The 15,895-nt window shown below is 37.4% G+C and overlaps 1 pseudogene; it reads left to right on the forward strand.

The window, feature by feature from the left end:
• Positions 1-10,345: 10,345 nt before the first annotated feature.
• On the forward strand, positions 10,346-15,670 carry LOC100922870 (annotated as a pseudogene).
• The last annotated feature ends 225 nt before the right edge of the window (positions 15,671-15,895 follow it).

Below are 15,895 nucleotides of genomic sequence, written 5' to 3' on the forward strand. Positions count from 1 at the left end.
CTTTTAAAAAACATTTTTTATAAAAGATTGAAATCCCAAATTATCTCCTTCCCTTCCCTTTCCCTCCTCCACTTCCTTTGCTCGTTAAGAAGATTTGATATAACTTATTATGGACCTGAAAAAACATAATTCCATGTTAGTCTAAAGAGAAAAAAAAAATAAGAAAGTTTTAAAAAGTATGCTTTGATCTGCACTCAGACTCTTATCAGCTCTTTGTCTTTGTTTTGTTTATCCACTGGAAGTAGACAGCATTTCTCATCCTGAGTCCTTCAGATTGTTGTGGATCTGTGTATTGCTAATAAGAGTTTATCATTGTACCATACTGGTGCTACAGTATTTCAAAGTTCTACTGGTGAAAAATTAATGTCAAAAGATTACCACATGGAAATATAGATGATATCTAGATGAAATTTCTTTAGCATCCATAGTACTAAAAGAGATTTTCTCATTATATAAAACTAAACAAACTTCTGTTTGTAGAAACACTAGTATTTCAATAAAGATGACGTGATATTTGTGAAAAGATTCTTCACATCAAATATGTATTTTGATAAATGCACGAGTAGTGACATGATTTCCCTTAAAGTTCAAAGATCTGTGATTCTTCTAAAAATCCTAGTCTTTGGAAGGAAAACTATCTTCAGAAGGCAGTTTGTATAAGTTTTTCTCAACTAAGAAATGTCAAATACTATCATAGAGGGGGAACCCAATGGAGATGTAGACAAGGAGAATTTCCATTGGTACAGCATAGTGGAAATCAAAGGCTTCCATCATATCACCCAAGATAAAGCAAGATTCATGATTTCTACATCAGAAGAGATCTAAGAAAACAGAAAAACAAAAAACCGGGATTCAATTTTAATTGTTCCAATTAATTGAGAAAACAGTATTTGAAAACCAACTAAAATGTTTATATTTTTAATCACTACTGCTTATTTACTTCAAAGCAGGGGGAAAAATGGTCTTCCATGTGAAGTAAAATCACCTGGGTCCCCAGATTAATGCATCGGGGAATGCATGAAATCAAGGAAAGCAACAAAAAACATCAGATCTTAGATTGATGCTATGACAAATATTGATGAAGATGACTCAGAAGAGACAATAAACCACAAAAGAATGCTTATACTATTAAATGTGGTCAAAGTCTTAAATTTTTTAAATTCTCTCTGTTACCACAAAGGACCAATTTGTTGGGTTAAAAGGAAACATTGGGAATTGGCAGGGATGTTTTGGTTTTCAATAAAATATTACATTTAAAAGAAAAAAAAATGGGAGCTAAGGGTTTCTTCCATTCCACAATGAGGAATGAAAGGAGAACTTAGTGAATGTGCCCAAATAGACATTAGCCTATTATCTGATGAATGCAAAAGAGAGGTAATAGTGGATTTTATTTTATAAATAGATTCTATGCTACCTATGCAGAAATTTTAAAGCCACATGCATATATTTACATATACATACATATATATGTGCAGCTATCTATAGCTATATCTAGTTACTTCCATATCTATAGCAAAGACAAAAGCTCTATACTTACTTGTACTTGGGACTCAGGAATATTGAGCAGGCTTGAAAGGTGCTCTCTCTCTTCTATGCCAGGATAGCGGTTCTTTGCAAAATAGTTTACAAGAATATTTGTTTGTTCTTTAGTGAATACTGTACGTTTTCTTCTTCTTGACTTGGAACTGTGATCTAAGGGAAAGAGAGAAAAAGAATTGGAGAGTTGGATTACAGAAACAAAAGTATTTTCTTCCTTTACTAGGTCAGATCTGAAGTAAATTACTCTAAGCCTCCAATCAGCCTCCTGCAGCAATGGCCCCAACTGAGCCTTTTTTTTCAATCCACCCTTCCTTGGTTTCCCCAACTTGGGTTTTCTGCCTAATTTGGCCCACTGTTTTACCCTTTTTTTTTCCTGCACGCTGAGTATTATAGGCAGTCTGTCTCTTCAGGTGTCTCCTGCGTCCTTGATATCTCTTTCCTCTCTAACTTTTTATCGCCAGAACATATGCATGGGTAATTTTTTACATTATCCCTTGCACTCACTTCTGTTCCTACTTTTCCCTTTCCTCCCTCCACCCCCTCCCCTAGATGGCAGGCAGTCTTATACATGTTAAATAAATTATAGTATATCCTAAATACAATATATGTGTGCAGAACCAAACAGTTCTCGTTGCACAAGAAGAATTAGATTCAGAAAGTAAAAATAATCTGGGAAGAAAAACAAAAAATGCACACAGTTCACACTCATTTCCCAGTGTTCCTTCTCTTGGTGTAGGTGATTCTGTCCATCATTGATCAATTTTTTTTCGTCTTTTCTGTTGCTACTACTTCTAGGTCAATCAAGTGTTTCATTCCTTTTGACTTTTCTATTATAATATTCTCCTAAATAGATCCCCAGATTCCACCCCTCTCCCCTATTCTGTTTGGCATTGGAAAAGTAGAATTGAATTATGTTTTCTCTTCCCACCCTCACCCCCCCAAAACCCCAAGAACCTTTTATTCAGTCCTCATTGTCTAGAGAGAGAGAGAATAAGGAAGAGTACATCTGGAGTCAAAGGGACTTTGGATCTGGTGGTAAACAAATCAAGGACTCTAGCCTTAGTTTTCTCATCTGTACAAAGGATTGGGAATAGTACACCTTTAAAGTTTTTTTGATTTCTCCATATATGGTGATCTTCTAACCAAGTTCTATAACTTGCTATATTATTCAAGGCTCTAAATACTTTCTAAGCAATAATACATTCCAACTTTTTTCTGCATTCTCCACTTAAACTGAACGACCAGTTTTTCATTCTCCCACTTCAGGGACTTTGATCAAGCAAAGCTCTACACCTGGGATCTCCTCCCCAATCTGCTGGAGATTTAACATCTTATTTCCCTTTTCACCTCCTTCATAATGACTGCCTTCTCCACCATCCTATTTCTGATTGGCAATGATCTTCCCCTCTTCAGTTCTCATTCCACCTCTCCTTCAATCACATGATAGTTTTATCATATTATATAGGTTTATGTATGTTAAGATTTTTAAATGATGAGATTGGTCTGGATGACCCAACTTAAGATATATGATACCAATGGGTCATATACCTAGCTATGTCACAGACAGAACCAGAACTCAGGTCCTTATGACAATTATTACTCATGATGCCATACTAGACTCTCAATATTTGAGGTGGCTTCTAAAGTCCACATTTGTTAAATATTCACTGCATTGTGCTGGACAACTAGAGGGCACAATGGATAGCATGCTGGTCCTGAAGTCAGGAAGATTCATCTTCTTCAGTTCAAACCTGATGTCAAACACTATCTCTGTGTGTGTTGTGCAAGTGTGAGTGTGTGTGCGGCTGGGATAGCCAGTTAGCTCTGTCTGTCTCAATTTCTCTTCTGAAAACAAACTTTAGAATTAAGGGGCAAACTACTTTGCCTTGCCTATTTGATAAGCAAATGAAATAACATCATAAAGAATCAGACATGAAAAATCAGAAATGACTGAGCAATAGCACATTGTGATAGGTTGCTATGGAAAACAAATATAGTTTGTTGCCTTTAAATCATTTAAAGATCTCCTTAACAAACTATTATACTCTTTAAAATATTAATACACCTGGTTCTAAAATCACTGAGACTACTTTGATGTATAGAAACCTCAGGGTGAAAATCTCTCTGCCAATAATAATGATGATAAAAGTATTACAACAACTAGTAAATGTTACCTCAAGTTATCTTTACCAAGCTCCTGATCTCTGTTATTATGCTCATTTTACAGGTGACAAATAGGTAGAGACTTGCCCAAGATCACATAGCTAATTAAGTGTTAGGGACTGGGTGGGAACTCAGAACTTCCTGATTTTTTGACTCTTCCTGATACTTTGACTGTAACCTAGTTGGTGTTTGAGTTTAGCACTTTCTTTACCCTAACCCTTATATTTTGCAAACAAGTTTTTATTCAGGTCTGTTCATTTCTGGAATCATTTCTTTACCTATGGAACCTTTCTGCTTTCCTCTCTACCCCACCCCAAGAGATCAATATATATTATTATTGTCATTTGGTATAAAAATCTCTGAAGATAAATGTTAAGACAGGCACCCAGACTGTAGCAAATTGTTAACTAATTCTTTTAGTATTTTACATTCTCCTCAGGTATTATAGTAAACAAAATGGTTTTTTAAAATGGCATGTATGATTTAGAGAATGGAGAGAATATTAAAACAGAAGAAAGGAGAAAGACTGAGTCCGGATTACAATGACTCTCAATGTACTACTCCACAATTAACTATATAATGTTGTAATACATCTAGTAAGAGACAGTTCATTCAGTGACCTTCCCACCCCCCTACTCCTGCTCCCAGAGGGTCAGGGACATGGCCCTGTCTTCTAAGACAGAAGCTGAGAAGAAATTTGAACTTGTAAAAACCTTCTAAAACTGACTCAAAAACTAGCCCCTAACAGAAGAAATTAAGTTTAAATTCAACCAAACCATAGAAATACCGTTTGGAAGCTTTCCCATCCCAGCCAGAGAAAATTAACTGAATTTCAGGCAGAATTTGAGGACAAATTCTTACTTACCAAAAAAATCCAACTTCCTCTCCTCTGAGTTCTCCAACTCCTCTGGGTTGTTGGCCATCTTCTTTGAAAAGTCAAAAGATCCGATCCAAATGACAGGAAGTAATGGAGGAGCCCTGAGGCTTCGGGTATTAATCCAGTCCCTGGATTGGTTTAGAAAGGTTTATAAAGGAAGAGCCCTGCCTCCTTTTATTTTCTAGAGAAGCTCTCTGAAGGCAGCTTCACAATTTACATAAGGAATAAGTACCTTGAAAATAAGAAAAGGTGGAGCCTCTTATCACAACACTAGGGAAAACTAGGTGTTAACTTGGACCTCAGTTGTGTTTCCCCACCCCCAACAACTGAAATGTCAATTTTCTAGAAAGCAAGTTGACATTGGGTAACTGGAGTACTAAACAAATAGAGAGTAGGACTTGGAATCAGGAATACTCATTTTTATGTCTTCAAATCTAGCCACACTCTTCTTAGCTTAGTTTAGCCTAGGTTAGTCACTTCACGCCATTTGCTTCAGTTTCCTCATCCACAAAATGAGCTTGAGAAGGAAATGGCAAACCACTCAACTATCACTGCCAAGAAAATCCTAAATGAAGAAATGACAAATTCAACTAAAAAGTAATGGAACAATGACAATAATAACAATATAATAGACAACTGGTGAAAAGAACTAGAATAATCCTGATTACAGAAAAGCAATGAGAGGCTAAAACCACAAAGTACAGAGAAGATACTACCTTATCTTATTCTTTATAATGAGTTTTTATCAGGGAATACCTGTAGATCAATGAATTCCCAATCCAATACTTAACGCTATAATTCTGAAACCTTATTTTACAAGGCTGTATAATCTGAATGAAAAAGGTCAGTTGAAAAATTACAACTTCATTTAACTTAAAGAAAAAAATCAATAAAACACATGAAGCAATTTAAGGTTTTAAAAATATCTTATCTACTTATTTCACATAGTTCCTACAAAATCTTGGACATATTAGGAAAATTCTGTGAGTTTATAATTTTAAACACAGCTTGGGATCTCACAAGGTTAGGGAACTTGGAACCGAAAACCTTTCCTCTCCCTTAGCAAATGGACATCTTGTCTGCAAATGAGACTCTTAGAAAGTGGCCCAGGTCGTAGAAAAGTCAGTCACTTGGCCAGAGTGCCACAATCATTAAGATACAGAGGGATAACATGAATCAATGTCTTCCTAATTCAGGGGCTTGCTCTCCATGCACAGAGACACTCTGCATTTGACAAGTAATTTTATCTCTATTTTTATACATGGGGAACCTAAGGCTTAAGGGAGTTCATTGACTTGCCCATGGTCACACATCTACTAAGAACCAGGGTCTTCCCAATACCTTTTCCATTGCTCTAGTCACTATCAGAAGTTTAGGATAGCTCTAGCCCAGGTCTGTTGTCTGAGGAGTCCAGTCACAATCTATTCCCAGAGCCTTCAACAAACAGCCACAAATAAATATTCATTCATCTCCATCATGTGCAAAATTGTGCTAAGAGAGAGTCAGAGACATTAAGCCCACCCTTACCTCCAAGGAGTTTACAATCCAGGGGTTGAAATGAGACAAACAGAATTCAGAAAACATACTCTGAAGCCATGTGTATAGAAAACTAGTCTTTGAATGACTATGGTAGTAGATACTCTCAGCAGTGGTCATTTTGTCCAGAGTAAGTTTGTTGTTGTTGTTGTTGTGTTGTTTTTCTCCAAGGACAAAACTTGATAGTGTGATTCCCTGAACTCAATGTCTCTGCCTACTTCTCTCTTAAAGTGTGAACAAAGGAAAATCCTTCTTCTCAGTTTCTTCAGATGGAAAGGTTTGGAGAGAAATAACTTAGAATGACGATCTCTTGGAATTGGGAGGACTCTTAGGAGCTTGTTGAATTGAATTGAATGCATGGAGTAGGAATTGAAGGACAGAAAATTCAGACTCTTCTCAGATCAGTGACACAATTTTTTGAAGCTGACAATGTATTCTTGAAAATAGTATTTTTTGTTGGAGAGGAAGTAGGAAATTTTAGACACAAATACAACATCGGTGGAGTGGTGAATAGATCCAACTATCCTGGAGAGCAATTAATTCTATCCTTCTTTAAAGGAGTAAGTATGATATGTGGGTGCTTGAGCAAAAGCCAATCTGAATCGTTTGATAAAATTGTGATTTGTTTTGCTTTTTGTTTGTTTTCTGATCTGTAAGTGAAGTATTCATTTTAGGATTAGGCTGAGACTACTGTAAACCAAGGATCATTAATACTTTCCTTTCTAAAATTCCTCTTTTCTTCTTAGAATTTTCCCAAATTCTACCCCAAGGGAATATAAAAAACCTTATCCTTTCCTTCAATTCAACAGAATACACAATACTTAACTGACAAGTTGCTTTTGAAAGCAATTTTTTGAATGTCAAATTTAAATACAAAATGGGAAAAGCAAAAAATTGCCTGGTACACCGTAGATCCTGATTTCCCGAGGAGTTATCCAGATGTTCATCTGGGGGGTTGTTAGATGTTCATCAGGAAGAAGTACTGTGGAATCAAGCTTAATAGTGCTCTTGGATACATGCATGCAATGCAGTTCCAGCTGCTTAAAAGCAGGGAACAATTCAAAGGACTATTCTTCCTCCTTCACCAATGACATTAATAATATCTGATTCCACTCAGATCTTTCAGGGAGAAGATGCTACCTTTTTTTTTTTTTTTTTTTTTTTACTGTGGCCACGAGATAATTTTCCTTCTCACAACTTGATAAATCCAAACACAAATTAACAAGAAAAAAGTTAAGGAGGCAAAAAGAATTTTAGAAAAGTTAGAGATGATAGACTTTTGGAGAAAATTGAATGGGGAGAGAATGAAATATGCTTTTTTTTTCTTTTTAAAAAATTCAGTAGGATTTTCTTTTTTCAAATACATGTAAAGATATTTTTCAATATTAGTTTTTGTAAAATGTTGTGTTCCAGATTTTTTCCCTGCTTCCTATACCTTCCCTCTCCAAGACAGTAAATAATCTGATTTAGATTAAATATATACAATTCCTTAAAATATTTTCATATTTGTCATGTTGTACTAGAATTATCAGACGAAAGAGGGAAAAACCATGAGAAAAAAAGAAACGAACAAAAAGTAAAAATACCATGCTACAATCCATATTCAGTATACATAGTTCTCTCTCTGGATGCTAATAACATTTTCCATTCCAACTCTGTTGGAATTGCCTTGAATCACTCCATTATTGAAAAGAACTAAGTCCATGTGTACAGTGTTCGCTTGGTTCAGCTCACTTCACTCATTGTCAGTTCATGTAAGTCTTTCCAGGCTTTTCTGAAATCAGCCTACTGATCATTTCTCATGGAACAACAATGGAAAATACTTTTTACAACAGCACAGGACACCTATGCAAAAAAAAAAAAAAAAAAAAAAAATTCACTGCTTATTATGTCATAAGAACCTCACAATCAAAGCAGAAAGGCAGAAATATTAACCGTATGCTTTTCAGATCATGATCTCCTTCCCAGTGGTTCTCTAGTGGTGGTTGGAATTGTACCTGTTCCACCCAAAACCTCCCTTTGTGCCAGCTCCAGGACCTATTCATCATCCTTCTCAGGCTCTTAAGAGGATGGGGGCTTCTGCAACAAAATCCAGGAGTCCCTAACATAGCTGCTACTATGCTTGGGTTCTGAGAAGGAAAGACATTTTTATAAATGGAATAAATAAATCTTAAAATATATTTTTTCTTCTTCTGTTAAGTTTGATGGTAGCATTTGGTAGCGTATACCATGGTAAAATATGGGCAAATAGAAAGCTGAATTGAGTCCTGGGACACAGAGCAAGTGGAGGAGTCCTGCTAAACAAATATTAACAGATATGATCAGTACGGTCAAAATTTCCTTTGCATTTTAACCATGCGGGGGTGGGGGGGTGGGGGGGTGGGGAAGAGGGTGATAGTGAATGTGGAGCTTCTGGGAATCTTTAAGAGAGTTGTAATAGTAATTGAATGTCTTTCTATGTCATTTTGGGGCCTCACAAACTCTGACCTGGAGTAAAAGCAAACATTTGATAATATTTCAAAAATAATTCCTGGGCTAGTACTAGTCATTAAAGAGAGTCACTATTATTTCCCTCTTACCCAAGATGAACTTTGAATATCAAAGACCCTAGAAACTTTTCTTTCCTCTATTATCCTTGTACATCTGCCCACAAAACAAAACCAATTTCTTTTCAGTCTTAAGAAAATTACTGCTTATGCTCTACCATCTAAAGTGACTGGTTTCTTCACAAAACTTTGAGGTCTGCATGATAAACTCCTGCTTTGTTTCACAAGAATGTTAACATTCCTCAGTGTGAAATGAATTGTTGGTTTGGTTTATGTGGGTAAGCTTTGATTTATGGAAGGGTCTTTGTTAACTTGAACCACAAATGTGTCTATCTAATTTTCTACTGCTACAAAAAGGCTGTTTATTATTTTTCTCGTTGTAGAAATGTTGTTTGGATATAACTGAATTGTAGACAGTCATAAAGGTAAAGATAAGAAAATGAGGTTTGCTCTAAAATTTAGACTTATTTTAAAAGCGATTAAAATGAACCAATTTTTCCAAAACAAAACAAAACAAAAAATATTGTAAGGCAAAAAGCCAGCCATAGGTTAAAAGGAGGTTGGGGTTTGAGATGGATGAGCCCAGAACTAGGGAAGAGCTTGCCAAGCTTGGGTAGCCATCCAAACTTTGGTGTCCAAAGCTGGAATCAGGCACTGTTATTGTCATAGATGAAGGAGGAAAAGTAGTCCTATGAATTGTTCCCTGCTCTTAACCTAAAAGCAGGGAACAATTCATAGGACCTACATTGCATGCAGGTATCCAAGAGCACTACATTATTTCTTCCTGATAAACATCTAACAGTCCTCTCCCCCTTCCCGAACATCTGGATAACTCCTTGGGAAATAAGGGTGATACCTTAACTGAGGACTGCTGTGTACATGTCAATTTCTTGCTTTTCCAAGTTTGTATTTAAATTTGAAATTCAAAAAAAAAAAAAATTGCTCTCCAAAGCACCTTGTCACTTAAGTATTGTGTATTCTGTTGAATTGAAGGGAAAGTCAAGGTTGCTTACTTTCCTTTGGCACAGAGTTGGGGAAACTTCTAAGAAGAAAGGAGGAATTTCAAAAAGGAGAGTGTCTTACTGTTTTGGGGACACTGAAGCTGAAGGAAGCCTACAACAGCCCTCTTCATTCAGTGACAGCCTTGAAAGACAAAGCCTCAGAACTGTGGAGATGAGACCCGACTTGTGAATTCACTGATCTAGCAAAGTCCCAGAAAAAGAACTTTCTTCAGCCAATAAGATGAGTTAGCACCTTCTCTATACTTGATAATTATACCCTCTTATAACCTTTCTGTTTCTAGGCTTATTCAAGTTCCTTTGTCCAGTAACTGAAGTTTCAGTTGTTGGGCCAGGCGGGAATTTACAATCGAAATCTGAGTTCACACCAACTTTGCCTGAGAACTCAGATAAAAAGTTCCACCCTTCCTTTGGGAGAGGGACTTACTCCACTATAAAAACTCCTAATGTCGAAGAGGTCGCCATCTCTCCTTAAGGCTGAGTTTGGTAGCTTGAAAACAAAATTCTTTTGTATTCGAGCATTAGGGGTTGTGGTGGAGCTCCAGGGAAATTTTCTCCAATCGGGAGAGAAAAACCGACTACCAGATTATTGAACGCTTCCTGACCATTTGGAGCAGTTTGAGTACAGCTTCAGACTACTCGCAGAGGAAAGCAAACAACAGAAAATGAAAAGTAGCATGGTCCAGATAAACCCTAATCCTCGTCATGAAAGAAAGGAGCTTTATCCGAGGTGTTCTTCTCAGGAAGAGAGATATGAAGAACAGAAGCAATTCCTTCGAGACAGAGATCACAACAGGTCACATCAAGAATGTTCGGGATGAGGGCATTCGCATGGTAGGACCGTGGGATCTCCAGGGAGGGATACTGAAAAAGGTAGATGGAGAGAGAGCGTCAGAGCTTCTAATCGGAAAAGGTTCAGAAACTCCCCTTCATCAGACAGGAGTAGGGAAAGAGTTCCGACGACTCGGAGCTCTCCTGCGCAGGACGAGCCTCCGACAAAGAAGAACGGTGCCGTGGATCCGCCCTTCACACACACAGGCGGCGCCTATAGTCCTCCTGCAAAGCTCAGGATGAAGCAGGAGCAGATTTCGGATCAAAACGGCTTGGTGGCCCAAAGGATGAGCTGGGAGGCCTTAAAGAAGTCCATCAACGGTCTTATCAATAAAGCGAACATTTCCAACATCGGCATTATCGTGCAGGAACTCCTCCACGAAAATATCGTCAGGGGAAGGGGACTGTTGTGTCGCTCCGTGTTACGAGCACTAAGTGCATGTCCAGTCTTTACCCAGGTTTATGCGGCTCTTGTGGCCATTATCAATTCCAAGTTCCCCAACATTGGAGAACTTATCCTCAAGAGGGTCATCCTCAATTTTCGGAAGGGCTTTCGTAGAAATGATAAGCAAGCTTGTCTAACGGCTTCGAGATTCGCGGCCCACCTTGTTAATCAGAACGTGGCCCATGAAGTCTTATGTTTAGAGATGCTCACCTTACTTCTGGAAAGACCAACAGAGGAGAGTGTCGAAGTGGCCATTGGAATTCTTCAAGAATGCGGTCTCAGATTAAACGAAGTGTCCCCCAGGGGAATCGACGCGATCTTTGGGCGCCTCCGCCTCATTCTCCACGAAGCCGAAACTGACAAACGAGTTCAATACATGATCGAAGTGATGTTTGCAGTCCGTAAGGACGGATTCCAGGGCCATCCGGTCATTTTGGAAGGACTAGATCTGGTAGAGGAAGAAGACCAGTTCACTCATCTTCTTCCACTGGAAGAGGATCATAATCCCGAGGATGCACTCGATGTCTTCAAGCTGGATCCAAACTTTATCGAAAACGAAAAGAAATACGCAAGTATCAGGAAAGAAATTCTTGGGGAAGGGGACAGTGATTCACACACAGACCAAGATGCTACAAGTAGCGGAGAAGGATGAAGAGGAAGACGCGCATGAGGAGGAAGAAGGACGGAGGGTTTCTATCCAGGACAAAACAGAGATCAATCGGGCATTATTTCGTCGCACAGTTTATCTTGCCATTCAGTCAAGTTTAGATTTTGAAGAATGCGCTCACAAACTGCTGAAACTGCAGTTCCCAGCCAGCCAAACAAAAGAACTTGGCCGTATGATACTCGACTGCCGTGCCCAACAGAGGACGTATGAGAATTTCTTTGGCTTGTTGGCAGGGCGTTTCTGCAGGCTGAAAAAGGAGTTCTTGGAATCCTTTGAGACTATTTTCAAGGAACAATACGATACCATCCATCGTTTGGAAACCAACAAAATGAGAAATGTTGCCAAGATGTTTGCTCACCTCTTCTACACTGACGCGTTTCCGTGGAGCGCTCTTGAATGTATAACTCTGAGTGAAGAAACTACGTCTTCCAGCAGAATCTTTGTCAAAATACTTTTCCAAGAACTTTGCGAATGCATGGGCCTTCCTCGACTGAATGCCAGACTGAAGGATGAAACATTGCAGACGTTCTTGGAGGGATTACTGCCCCGAGATCATCCAAGAAACACTCGGTTTGCCATCAACTTCTTTACTTGCATAGGTCTTGGAGGTTTAACGGATGAATTACGAGAACATCTCAAAAACGCTCCCAAGATCTTCAGGGCAAAGAAACAGAATGTTGAATCATCGGATTCCTCCTCTTCTTCCCCCTCGTCTTCGGACTCTGATTCCTCAAGCTCGGATTCTGACAGCAGAGATATCAGCTCGGATTCTTCCAGAGCACATGAATCCTCATCCAGGAGTAGCTATAGTTCTGACTCAGATAAAGAGCAAAGGAAAAAAAAGCACAAAGATAAAAAGAAGAAAATAGACAAAACAGTTAAGAACAAGAATACTGAAATTCATTCAATCTAACCTGAATTGACCTTTGTATAAAGTATTAGTTTGCTTTATACATTTCAAATGGGTTTTCTTTGAAAGGTTTTTGTAATCAGTTTTTCCAAACTCCCTTCAAAAAAACAAAATCTTCTCCCTTTGGTTAAAGATATTTGACGAGAACACTTTCAGTAAAGAGAACATAATGTTTGCTTATATGTTGTGAATAAAACTGGTAAACTTTCATTGAATCAGTGTATTTGTCAGTGACAAAATTATTTTTTATAAATATTTTCTGGTGGTCTGAAGACATAATAATATCAGTGAATCATTGCTTTTGTTGCAGTTTTTGAAAATTGGAGATTTAATTCCAAGTTGCATATTACATCTTATCCAAGTAAAGGGGAGCATAGCTTTTTCTCCATCCCTGGAGTATATTGTGGGTTGGATGACTATTATCTTTAAATGATCCTCATGTTACATTATATAAAAGTTAATACCTCACTTACTTTCCTGATAATCTACTGTATAAATGGATTTCATAATAAAGTTTTATTTGAGTTTTAAAAACACTTTTAAAAAGCCATTTCTTCAAAAACGAATGAATGAATGAATGGATAGATAGACAGATAGATAGATGGATACACTTGCACAGTCTCTGCTACTTCCTCTGCTGCCATGATGGTTACTCCTTTACTCATCTAGCCAAGAGAAAGTCTATGCAGGGTCCAAAGCCAGTCCTAAGCACCATGAGAAGTGTCCAACATCAACTGTTGCCAGAGACAAAGGTATGAGGCTTGTGGGATGATCATGTGAGATGGACAAATATTTCTACTAGTTCATAAAAAAGATGAGAAAGAAAAAAGAAAGATGAAGAGAGTTTGGCTTGTGATGGCTGAGTGAATGATTCACTGAGGAAGAAGTGAAGCAGATAGAGGCATTCAGGACCAGTGAAACTTAGGAAAAGAGCAAGACCTTTCCCCACTCAGAAGGGCTCATTACAATTCCTCAGACTCCTCACCTACCAGGAGTACTGGTCTCTGCTCTTCAGACTTATTGTCTGGACGGTCCATCCTTACCTTCCCAATTTATATTCTGAAATTTGTCATTCACTCTCTAGTAAAGTCCTTGCTAAGTCTCATAGCTAAAAACAAAAAGTAAAAATGGACCCTCATCTTTAGGTGCTCAAATTTTGCTGGGAAAAATATCAAAGTCTTTCATTATCCTTATTGACCTTAGCTTCTGAAGTCTCAATTGAATTGAGCTGCTCTAGCTATACAAAATTTCTTTTGCCTGGGAAATATTCCCTGCTTGGGGTTATGGAAGATGTTTTTCTTGTTGATCAGACCTCTGCTTCCAAAAGAGAAGAGAGAAGTGGAAAATAAATGAGGAATGGCAAAAGTTAAGTTTGCATTTAATGTTGAGAACATGAAGACATTAATGTGAAACACCTGGGAAAGATGGGGTTGATGTAGGCAGATGGTGGAGGGCTTAAAATGATAGTTTGCACTTTACCTAAGAAACAGTGGAGGATGTCTGAAGATTGGGGAATAGGGTAATGACAATATCTTAGGATAATTCTTGCGTTAACTTTGTGGAAGATGAATAGAAAAAAGAAAAGACAGAAAATCAGTAGACCCATTGAGAAGTTATTAGAATTTTCTAGCAGATCTTCTAGGGGTGTAACCTATTATAACCATTTTCTAAGTTTCAAATGGCACAAAGTTAAAGAGATTCTTGTGGTGAGTTTTAATTTAATACTTGAGTAATAGGGTCATCATTGGTTAAGAAGCCTCCATCTATATTTCTTCTTATTAATTTATTTTTCTATTTCTCATTTAATGTACTTTGGTTTTTCACCCCTACTCTCTCATATCGATTTTGTGTTGAAGTTCTTTTTTCACTTCTTCTAAGTTTAATGAATTTATTTTTAAAATATTCTTATTATTTTACAATTTCAATCTGATACTCTCCCCCTTGAGTCCTTTCTTCAGTCATTGCAAAGAATAGCAATATAACCATTAAAAATGAGTAGTCATTCAAAACAGAGCTTTATATCAGCCACAATGCTATCATCAGTTCTCTCTCTGAATGTGGTTAACATTTTTCACCATGAGTCCTTTGGTATCATCCTAGATCATTGTATTTATCACAGCACCAAAGTCTTTCACAGTGGTATAGTTATCATATTGTAGTTACTGTGTACAATGTACTACTGGTGCTTTTTTTCCCCACTTCACTTTTTCTCAATTCATACAAGTCTTCCCAGGTTTTTCCAAAAACCATTCTCTTTGTCATTTTTTACAGCCGAATAGTATTTTATCAAAATCATATACAGCAACTTGTTCAGCAGTGCTTGCCAAGGGGTTCCCAACCATTTTAATATCATGGTTTGATGTAATGAATCCCTTTAGCAGTCTTTCAAGACCTATTTTTAAAATAAAGCTTTTAAACATTTCAATAAAAACTAAATTTCTTGAATCCAGAAGGGAAAATAATTTTTCCCATGTGGGTTTTTTCCTCACCCTGAAATTTCACAGATGTTCGAGGGTCTGGGGATGTCAAGCTAAGAATTTCTAGGTAAAAGCAATAGAGAGGTTAGTATACTCCATTTGCTTATTCCCCAGGAGCAGAAATTAACCCAAGATTACCCAATAGAAAGAATGAAGTTGTATCCATCTGAGCAAGCAAGCTCAATGGTTAAAGGTGCACTCCTTCTTCTCCCTGTAGATATCTACTTCTTGGACTAGTTTCCTGACTAAATTTACCTCCCAACAACAGACTTTGGTGTATTTCATTTTCAGAAAAGTCCTCTTCCAGAATTAGACTTGGAGATGCATTATCCAGACACAGACCTTTCCTTAAACTAAGCCAAAGATGCTGTCTCTTTTGGCTTTGAAGACTGTCTAGCTCTTTGGTTTCGAAAGCAATTTTAAGGCATTCTTTCTGCCTTCCTGTTATTTGTAAAAGATTGTTAAACATTCATACAAGCATACATGTTATGCCAAAGTATCATTTCTCAGCTTTCCTGCATTCTATCCTCAATATAGATCCTTGCTACAAGTTCTACCTTTTGTCCTATGCCAGTATGTAGGTTTTTTCAAAATATTCAATAAGAACATCAAGTTTTTTCTTGACTAAATACAGTTTGCGTCTTTCTCATTCAGGCATGAGCTTGTTGAGAAGAAAAGGGCAGAAAAGTTTTGGATAGTGACATGAACCTTTCTTCCCCTTATCAGATCAAGGATTTTTTATGACAATTAAAATCTTTGTTGAAAACCAGATTTTACAATACATTTTTACAAGAAAAAATAGAACTGGAAATGTTCACAGAACACGAAATCTTTCGTTATATTCTTCACTACATAAGTTTTGTTTATCCAATAAAATTATAGTTT

Source organism: Sarcophilus harrisii, chromosome 2, assembly GCF_902635505.1.
Source record: "Sarcophilus harrisii chromosome 2, mSarHar1.11, whole genome shotgun sequence".
Taxonomy (NCBI): Eukaryota; Metazoa; Chordata; class Mammalia; order Dasyuromorphia; family Dasyuridae; genus Sarcophilus; species Sarcophilus harrisii.